Here is an 8,627-nt window from a genome sequence, read left to right on the forward strand (position 1 = left end):
CCATTATTGTGTGCACTCTTTCTTGATTGAAACTTTAGATAGAAATGGAAAAATGAAATAATACAACTTTATATTTGATTTACTGCAAAACTAGTAACAAAAAATTTTGATTGTATTACCACATGCTGCATGCAAAACTATAGACAATATTTTTTGCACCAACTTCAATAAACTTATATAAATTACTAATAGATATCTTATGAAATAAGATAGTCAAACTGCATACAAAGAGCCACAACAAAAAAACAATTTAAATTCAAGGACAATTCCATTATTGATGAAACTTTCTAAAATAAACAAAAATTACGATCATAAGTAATATCTATTGTAAAAAAATATTAAATAAACAAGAAAAATAAACAAATCAGTAACTTTAGTTTGAGATAGAGAAAAAAATACTATTGTTTCTTGCGTAAAAAATATTTGAAGTTAAATGGTTATTTATATAATTTATTAGAAATTTTCAAAATAATAAGTTAAGTTAATTAATCATTTCATTTTATTTTATTTTTTATGTGTATCAAAACTTTTTCTTAAGGTCCTTTTGTAGCGTTACAAGAAAACTAGTCCATTCCATTCTAGTAGATAACTAACAACGTCTTAAGGTTAACAAATTCTCTTGAAAAAGTTACGAAGTGCTTGGTTAACAATAATTATAAATAAGTAAGCTAATTAATTAAGTTGTTGTATATATTATAACTCAACGATACGGGATGGAATAAATAAAATTGTTTTTTAACTTTGGTTGTCAATTTTTTCAAAAATTAACATATGAAATAATAGTGTTATAGAAACAACGCACTTTTTATGAATCTTGCAAATATGACACCAAAATACCTGTCATAAGCTCTTTTTACCTTTCATAAGATGTGTTTTATACGCTATTTAAATATTATTTATGCACTTGTATTGTGGTCAACTTGATTCCACTCACTATTATTTTGCTTTTTTATTGCGTAGACTCTTCTTTCACTGAAATTTTGGATAAAAATAGAAAAAGAAAAATAATGCAACTTTATTTTGGTTTACCGTGAAACTAGTAACAAAAACTTTTATTGTATCATCACATGAAAAAAAAAATATATACACAATATTTTTTAAATGAACTTTAATGGACATATATAAATTTGTAATACATATCTTGTGAAATGAGATAGTTATACTATTATAGATTAAATTTTCCAAAAAAAAAGTTATAATTATAAGTAATATATATTGTAAAAAATATTAAATGAATAAGTCAGTAGATTTTCTTTGAAATATATGCAAAAAACACTAATATTTATGGTTATAAATGATAAAAGAATTACAATTAAAATAAACAAGTAACATTGTTTTTATGGCCTTTTACTTTATAACCGCGGAATTGATGTATCAGGATGAATAAAAGGAATGTACGGAACTGGGTAATTGAAGTTATAGAACATTTTGGACAGTGGTAGGTTGGTGCTGTAATTTTCTCTTATTCCCAATTTACACTTTAAAAAATTATTATTTTATTATAATATTTTATTTTATTTATTTTTATTAACTTAATGTAATTTTTCATTGTATTAAAATTTAGTGTCAAATGAACTTTAAAATAAGAGTGGTGTCAAACCACCACTTTCCAAATTTTGTATACTTTGAATGATTTTTGGATCCAGATTAATTTGATATAACTTAAAACCATAATTAAAATTTAATATATTTCATATTTATTTATTGTTTAAAATCTTATATATTATTTGTTATTGTAATAAAATTGTTATTTAAAGAATGTATTTAATTACTGATGGAGAATTCAGGAGTTGTAATTTCTAAAATATACTAAAAGGATATTCATTCGTTTAATCAGGAAATAAGTGATTATTTTACAAAATATCGGACTTAGGACATTTTTCAGTTTTATTGGATCCATTCATTCGATGAAACTCAAAAAAAAAAAAAAGTAGATCATAATTAAAATTCAATTTACTTTATGATTATTTATTTTTCAAATTTTTATATGTTATTTGTAATTATAATAAAATTGATATTTAAAGTATATATTTTATTTAGTTCTCTCAAAATTGATATAATATTGTAATTCTATTAACACTAGTATTTCATACATGCAAATGCACGGATTTTCGCTTTAATTTTTTTTTAAAATTTTATATTAAGAAAAATAATTAATTTTTATTATATTCGAAAAAGGAATTTAATATTTTAATTTTTTACTTGTATTCAAAATTAAAATAATTATTCTTATATTTATGTAAATAATTTATTTAATGATATAATTAAGTTTTATATTTATATATAGTTTTTAATATAAAAGTTTTAAAAAAATATTTATATGAAAAAAAATAATTATGAGTTTTTTATATAAGAAATTAAATTATTTTAATATTGATTTTATTATGTTAAAATAATATATTATTAAAAGAATATAACTAATAACATCAATAATAATACAAATAATTAAAATTAGATTAAAAAATAATATTTGGATATGAATTTATTTTTTTTAAATTATAAAATTAATATAATAATTAGTCTCTTATGTGTATACTGACATGAATACTCAAATTTGAAATTAAAATTTTCACAAAAATAGATGTAATTGTTATCATTAATGTAGACATGTATAGTGACATGAATACTTGAATTTGAAATTAAAATTTTTACAAAAATAGATGCAATTGTTATCATTAATGTAGACATTGACATTATGATAATTAATTATTGTTACATATGTATGATTTTGTTTGTTGAGAAATTATGCATTTGAGTATTCTTTTTTATTTATGTTAAATTATAAAATTGACATAATAATCGATTAGTGATGTGTAGTAAAATAATATTATTATATGAATAAAATTTATGATTAAACATTTAAGTTTTATTTATATTTAAATAAAATGTGTGTATAAACATGTCCCACTTTTTTTTTCTCTCTCAAACTCATCAAATTTTCCTTTTTCAACTTAGTACACAATACAAAGTAAAAAGAAGATCGGACACAAAACCCTCTTCTTCCATCAAATCACCCACCCTATCAAGCTACTTGATTCCTTTCTGATACATCATATTTTATCACTGACAACGCTTCCTTTCACTCTATATTTTGGATCATTCAACTTCTCCTTCCATCTGTTATCTTCTTCGATACCTTTTTCCAACTATCACATCACATTACACCAAGATTTGGGTTTTATCTTGATGAAGTATCATTGAGTTTCATCTCAGCCTGAGGTTGGGATTTTGTGTTGACTTGGGAGTGTTTGTGGAACTTTGATCGTAAAAGGTTCACAGAGACATTTAGGTTGTTCGTTAATGTAGTTGATTGATCAAATGAATGTGACGGTAACCAAAATAAAAACAAGATTCTAAATTCAATACGACCAAATTTTAGACATCTTTTATTATGTGATAATACCATACCAATTAAGTTGTTGTTGTCCACAATGCTTGTTTAGAATTTGAAATTATGGAATCCCGTTTGTTTTAATATTTGGTAGGAAGACGTGTGGTGTGAATGATATGATGCAATGTTTTGGTGAATTTGATTGAAGGAGGACATCAAAATCCATTGGAAGGATATCAATTTTTTATTTAGCCACATAAAATATAGTATTTATTGATGTATGATTTGATGATACTAAGTTTTGCTACCATTAATTATGCAACATAAATCGCAACAGGACGGTGTTTAAGGGATAAATAGTCGAAAAACATAGTTTGGAGTCGTCACCATAGTTTTATTCTGGTAAACTATGAAAAAATCATAAAATAAGTGTGTCTGCGAAAAATCAGATTTTGAATTAGATTTTGAGTTTGGGAATCAGTTACATGTAGGGAAGGTATTGGCACCCTAAAACGTTCGTCCTAAAAGAGTAAGTTTAATCAAATATGCAAAATACATGTGACTTTTATAAATGTTTATTTTCTCCAAAAATAAATTAAAAGTGTATATAAAGAAACAACAACAAAAATTAACTTTTAGGCCTGACAATAATTAACCTCGATTGTATGTATTTTCATTCACAATGAAAAATCAGGGATCACGTAGTTCTAGATAAAAAAACTATTTAGAAAATAATTTTGAAATATTTTAGATTTTTGAAAGTGAACTTGACAATTATTGACTTCGGTCCTACGTATATTATTGTATCATAGGATGATATAAATAAAAAAAATATTGGGGGTGCATCATAGGATGAAACAAACCTTAAAATAAATAAATAGAAAGCATTGAATATATATTTACAATTCCAATAATGTATTAATATTAATTATTAAATAATTAATTAATTATTGAAATAATATATCAATAACATTAGTTTTATTAATTAAAATTAAAATTAAAATTTAATAATTTAACTTAAAATGTTGAAATAAATAAATAGAAATTATTGATTCCATATTTACAATTTCTTTAATGTATTAATATTAAGTATTAATTAATTAATTTATTGATGAAATAATAAATCAATAACATTAGTTGTATTAATTAAAATTAATATTTAATTATTTATGTTAAAACGTCGAAACAAATCTTAAAATAAATAAATACAAATTATTGATCTTATATTAATATTTAACATTACAAAATTATAAATTAGAGAATTAGAAGACTATAAAGTTATAAAATTATAAAATTAAAATTATGAACTTATAAATGTATAAAATTATAAATCAATAAAATTATAACATTATCAAATTACAAAATTGAAAACTATAAAATTATAAATTGATTCATTAGGAAAGGGGTGTGAACATATAATCTATGGGTGTAGTAAGCAAAATAATTTTTAATCTTTTTATTTTTTTTGTTATACTAATAATAAATGTAATAATAATAATTATTATTATTATTAAAGAAACTTTATATGTTTCCGTTTTTTACTCTATCATTATAACTTAATATTAATTGTCATTAAAATCGTATCGTTATAACTTAATATTAATTGTCATTAATAATGTATCGTACAAATATTATGTAATTTATATATTTTAAATCTCATCTCACCAATCACAAAAGATACAATACTAAAAAATCAAATTTCATTATTATCTTAACTCTCATCTAAAATTTCATTATTATAAAACTTATTTCATATGAAAAACAAGTATAAATATGACTTATAACATAAGACAAATACAAACATATTCTTATACTTGATTGTTTTGATAAAGTGTATTTAGAATAATAGAATGGCTTTTCATTTCAATCAACATCTTTTCTTGGGAATTCTAATTATGGTTTTGGCTCTACCATCAGGTAATATGTAGATTAATTTTATTTTTTATCTTTATGTTTCTTGAAAGAAAATATTATTGTGTTTTATAATCTTCTCTTCTTTATGTATCAAAAGATGACCTTCATAGTTTGTATTTGTTTGATATTAAAAAGTAAAATAATAAAGAAAGAAAATTATTATAACACTATGATTATCTTTTTTACAGAACTCGTGGTTGCAAAACTATTCCCTACAGAATCGGTAGGAGTGGATGGTGGACCAAATTGCAATGGATTGAAATGCAGTTTAGGAACCGAATTTTGTACAACTTGCTGCAATGGACAAGGATCTAAAGAGGGCAAATGTGTTCCAAAAGGAGCATTTTTTGTTTGTCAATGTCAATAGAGTTACAATATTGTATCAATTTTAATGAGAAAACTAAATAAAATGCATGTTTTAAATATTAATTTTATTATCTATAACAATATATAAAGAGATTTGCTCTTTTGTGTCCACATTTCATAAGTCAATTCTACCCTTCACAATATAATTATTTATTAAATTTTTTAAAATTAATGGTTATCTTTTACCTATTTTCTATAAAATTGTCTATCTTTTTTAATAAATATAAATTTATTTTATATATTAACTTAATAACATTACACTATTATTACTTATTATCATACTATCATCCATATTTAAGAAATGCAACGCGTGTATACTAGTAATTATAAATAACGTATAGAAGTTTGAAAAAGTAAATAATTATGAAATAAATTGAATTTTAATTATGACATACGTGTGTGTTTAAGTTTCATCGAATTAATACATTCAATAAAATTATGAAATGTCCAAAGTCTAATATTTTGTAAGATGATCGATTGTTTCCCATTTTTTAAACGAATGAATATCTTAGCATTTTTTAGAAATTACAGCTTCTGAATTCTCCATCAGTGATGAAATACATTCTTTATATAGCAATTTTATTATAATAACAAAAATATATAAGAATTTAAACAATAAATAATTATGAAAAATATTAAACTTTAATTATGTTTCAGAAAACCCGAACCACCCAAGAAACACGGTTTATCTCCATTACTCTATATTCTAAACGCTGCATCTGAGAGCAATCATAACCAAAGCCACCATCTCTAGACTGCTTCAAGCATACACTCATCATGTGTTAGCATACTCTTTTTACTGTTTGCACCTCTTTCTTTTTCATTATTTCCACCTCATCTCCTCCACCAACTTTTTGAAACATTATATAGAAAGGGTATATTGATTATTGATTTATTCGAATATTGTATTATAAATAAAATAAACACAAAAATAAGATATAAGATTATAGATAAAGGAAGACTAGTTTTATACACTTGATAAGAAAGGGTCCAATGCACCCTCACAATTGTAACTCATAATAAAAGAGTGACACCATCAACCACTCACTTTCTTGTACTTCTTTCACTTCTTTCACTAACATACAACATAAATCATATTTGTCACAAGGAGACAAAAAATGTTTCATATAGAATAGAAGTGTACATTATGAAAACTAAAACAATATAAAAACTTAATAAATTACCCTATGTAAAATTGTTTATTAGTTAACCATTTTCTTTTAAATCTAAAAGAAACTTTTATATAATCACACATTTTTTCTTAATCTTAAAAGCTAGTATTAGTGCATTAAAAGATTAATTTCATTTGCTATATATTTATATCCTTTATTGTACGAATAATCCCTTAAATGAAAATAGAAAAATGAAATAGTAAAATTATATTTTTTTTTTCTCCATCAAAACTGTAACAAGTTTAGAAAAACAAGAAGAACACAAGTATTCATTCATGCACTTGCATTGTGCTGGAAATAGAGAAAGGTTTAAAGAAAATAAATCTTTTCACATCGAAGGTATGATTTTTGAAGGTGCAACACAAATTCACCCACCATTATTGTGCGCACTCTTTCTTGGTTGAAACTTTAGATAGAAATGGAAAAATGAAATAATACAACTTTATATTTGATTTACTACAAAACTGGTAACAAAAAATTTTGATTGTATTACCACATGCTGCATGCAAAACTATAGACAATATTCTTTGCACCAACTTCAATAAACTTATATAAATTACTAATAGATATCTTATGAAATAAGATAGTCAAACTGCATACAAAGAGCAATAGCAAAAAAACAATTTAAATTCAAGGACAATTTCATTATTGATGAAACTTTCTAAAATAAACAAAAATTATGATCATAAGTAATATCTATTGTAAAAAAATATTAAATAAACAAGAAAAATAAACAAATCAGTAACTTTAGTTTGAGATAAAGGAAAAAATACTATTGTTTCTTGCGTAAAAAATATTTGAAGTTAAATGGTTATTTATATAATTTATTAGAAATTTTCAAAATAATAACTTAAGTTAATTAATCATTTCATTTTATTTTATTTTTTATGTGTATCAAAACTTTGTCTTAAGGTCCTTTTGTAGCTTTACAAGAAAACTAGTCCATTCCATTCTAGTAGATAACTAACAACTTCTTAAGGTTAACAAATTCTCTTGAAAAAGTTACAAACATCATATGCTTGGTTAACAATAATTATAAAGAAGTAAGCTAATTAAACTCTTGCAAATATGACGTCAAAATACCTGTCATAAGCTCTTTTTACCTTTCATAAGATGTATTTTATATGCTATTTAAATATTATTTATGCACTTATATTGTGGTCAACTTCATTTCATTTACTATTATTTTGCTTTTTTATCGTGTAGACTCTTCTTTCACTGAAATTTTGGATAAAAATAGAAAAAGAATAATAATGCAACTTTATTTTGGTTTACCGTGAAACTAATAACAAAAACTTTTATTGTATCATCACATGAAAAAAAAATATAGACAATATTTTTTAAACCAACTTTAATGGATATATATAAAATGTGTGTATACATATGTCCCACTTTTTTTTCTCTCTCAAACTCATCCAATTTTTCTTTTCAACTTAGTACACAATACAAAGTAAAAAGGAGATCGGACACAAAACTCTCTTCTCCCATCAAATCACCCACCCTACCAAGCTACTTGTCTCCTTCTGATAGATCATATTTTATCAATAACAACGCTTTATTTCACTCCATATTTTGGATCATTCTACTTCTCCTCCCATTTGTTATATTCTTCAGCACCTTTTTTTAACTACCACATCACATTACACCAAGATTTGGTTTTTATCTTGATGAAGTATCACTGAGTTTTATCTCAGCTTAGGGTTGGGATTTTGTGTTGACTTTGGAGTGTTTGTGGAACTTTGATCGTTAAAGGTTCATGGAGACATTTAAGTTGTTCGTTAATGTAGTTGATTGATTGGATGAATGTGACGGTAACCAAAATAAAAACAAGATTCTAAATTCAA

The 8,627-nt window shown here is 23.4% G+C and overlaps 1 long non-coding RNA gene across 1 annotated transcript; it reads left to right on the plus strand.

Annotated features, from left to right (window-relative positions):
- Positions 1-5,138: 5,138 nt before the first annotated feature.
- On the plus strand, positions 5,139-5,674 carry LOC114168372. Its single transcript, XR_003600665.1, has 2 exons — positions 5,139-5,248; positions 5,434-5,674. It is a non-coding gene; the product is annotated as an uncharacterized LOC114168372 (long non-coding RNA).
- The last annotated feature ends 2,953 nt before the right edge of the window (positions 5,675-8,627 follow it).

Source organism: Vigna unguiculata, chromosome 11 (genome assembly GCF_004118075.2).
Source record: "Vigna unguiculata cultivar IT97K-499-35 chromosome 11, ASM411807v1, whole genome shotgun sequence".
Taxonomy (NCBI): Eukaryota; Viridiplantae; Streptophyta; class Magnoliopsida; order Fabales; family Fabaceae; genus Vigna; species Vigna unguiculata.